Below are 2,500 nucleotides of genomic sequence, written 5' to 3' on the forward strand. Positions count from 1 at the left end.
AGCCAGCTTCAGTTACAGTCATACGGCTGCTTTGTTAAATCCAGCACTGAGAGGTACCGTATAAAGCATGGTATTATGGTGACCATCATAAAACTACGAAAGCTTCTCAGACCATTTGAATTTAAAAATACAGGATTCTGGTGGAAATTATGTGCAATTAAAGGGATTTTCTTTCATACTCTCTTCTGTTTTCAGGCTCAACTAGACTCAAAGTAAATTTGAGCATATTGGCATGGTAATACCAAGTATTTTGTATGTGTAATTGAAATACCATGTTCTTAGACATGCACTATAATAACACAATGGATTTTTGAAAGATATACAGTTTTTTAATAAAAAATTTCATGCATCATGGTAATACCATGTTTTTTGGACATGCATCAGGAATAGCCTACCATGTTTTTTTTGGACATGCATCATAGTATAACTATGTATTACTGCATCATATGCATCATGGTAATACCATTTTTTTGGACATGCATCATAATACCATGTTTTTTGGACATGCATACTGGTGATACCATGTTTTTTGTACATGGATCATAGTAATACCATGTTTTTGGACATTGATCATAGGAATACCATGTTTTTACATGCATCAGAGTAATACCATGTTTTTGGACATGGATCATGGTAATAACATGTTTTTTGTACATAAATTATAGTAATAACATAGTTTTAACATGGATCATGGTAATAACATGTTTTGGAGATGCACTATGATAATACCATGGGTTTTTGACGGATAGAGTTTTTATTTATTTATCATGAATAATAGAAATACTATAGTATATCCCACAATGCAATGCTTTTATCATCACTGTACAGTAGTTTTTGTAATGTAAATGTGATTAAAATTTACGTTCTAATTTGATTTACGAATTATACATTAGGATGTTGCCGTTTGGATGGTATTAGGTCGGAGGAGAGCGAGAGGCAGCGTGGCTGAGAGAGAGAGAGAGAGAGAGAGAGAGTGTGTGTGTGTGTGTGTGTGTGTGTGTGTGTCAGAGCGAGCGAGCGAGAGAGCGTGAGGATCCCGGCCAGCGGCTCCAGACGAGCGTCACACCGACACATTCGTCGCTCTTTACGGTGAAACGCGGCAGGCCTGAATCCTCCACCGTAAACCGACACAGAGATGATCGTCCGCGGCTCTTTATAAGAGGCTCATGAAGAACAGACAAACCTTTTCAGAGGAAACCAACGAGTGGCTAATGGCAGCGATCGAGCTGGTGACCGGGAAGAAATCGAGGAAAACACAGAAATAACACACGACTCCGGAGCGACATTATATATTCATTCCGAGGTAACGAGCGATTATTTTCATATGTGTGAGAGTGTAAATGTGTCAGTGTTCAGCTACGGCCGTGTTTAGTGCATTGGCATTAGATTGCATTGTTTTTTTCTCTTTATAAGATTATATAGCGATATAATAATACAGTGTATAATGTCTATCCAATAATAGGGTGTCGTTGGGTAGAGAAACACACTCATGACACCCGATGTAAACCCGTCGGCCGGCCGCACAGGTGCTCGCGCATCTCTCATGGATTTAAAGGGATTTTGAACAGTTTAAGGACGTTGGTATATTCCTATAATCAATTATTCCGCGTAGTAGTTTAAAAATAATGTGGATAAATATTCCTTTGAAAGGTTTATGCCGCCCTGATCGACTGCGTTGCTGAAATAACAGGGATGATGTTGGTCTTAAAGGGACAGTTCACCTAAAATAAAAATACTGGTATAATTTACTCACCCCCATGACGTTACAAACCCCTTGAGTTTTCTTTCTTCTGTGTAACGCGAAAGCAGAAAATTAGCCGAATGTCATGGGTGGATGGGGACTGGAGCTGTCAAGGGCAAAAAGGACGAAAAAACACCAGTAAATGAATCTGTATATAGTTTAAATCTCCCGATTGCCATACTGTAGCTTTGTGTGAGCTACAGACTGAAATTTACATTGTATCCTGCCATAATTCTCAAATGTTTACACGTAAATGAGATTTTTAATTTTGGGTGTACTGTTTCTTTAATGTGAATGCCTTGGGGATTGTGAGGTCAGATTATGTTTCCAAATGGATGGGGAACACAAGAACTCTCCAGTGAGGGATATTGGCATAATTAGATAGTTGTGGTACACGCTCTTGATCTGAAGATTTGAAACTGTTTTGACATTTTGTGCAGCGGTGTTGAGGATATAGAAATGCTTAAGAGAAAATCACTTTGCTGTATTGAGAATGAAATCTCATTTTTTGTTTTTCTCACTTCATGAGTGGCAGAGGCATCTTAAAAACACATTTAGTTCTAATAAAAGTACACTGTGCATCAAATCAATAATAAGCTTCCCGCACAGCATTAAATGCTGAAACTCCCATTTCAAAGACACGATTATGATATTACTGGCTCTAGTAATGTTGTTTCAGAATGACAAATGGAGGCGGAACTGTGTTCTTGAGAGGCTGTGACATCATAATGGAGCTGTATGGTGTCCATGGTAACGCTG

The 2,500-nt window shown here is 38.4% G+C and overlaps 1 protein-coding gene across 1 annotated transcript in view; it reads left to right on the forward strand.

Annotated features, from left to right (window-relative positions):
* The first annotated feature begins 922 nt into the window (after positions 1 to 922).
* Positions 923 to 2,500, forward strand: part of rai2 (retinoic acid induced 2) — a 23,844-nt gene continuing 22,266 nt past the window's right edge. Inside the window, exon 1 of the mRNA XM_077217996.1 lies at positions 923 to 1,303. The gene's annotated coding sequence lies outside the window, so the exon portion shown is untranslated. The remainder of the gene's footprint in view (positions 1,304 to 2,500) is intronic.

This window comes from Siphateles boraxobius, unplaced genomic scaffold (genome assembly GCF_051911475.1).
Source record: "Siphateles boraxobius isolate OS27281-9 unplaced genomic scaffold, OSU_SipBor_1 77, whole genome shotgun sequence".
NCBI classification, from domain to species: Eukaryota; Metazoa; Chordata; class Actinopteri; order Cypriniformes; family Leuciscidae; genus Siphateles; species Siphateles boraxobius.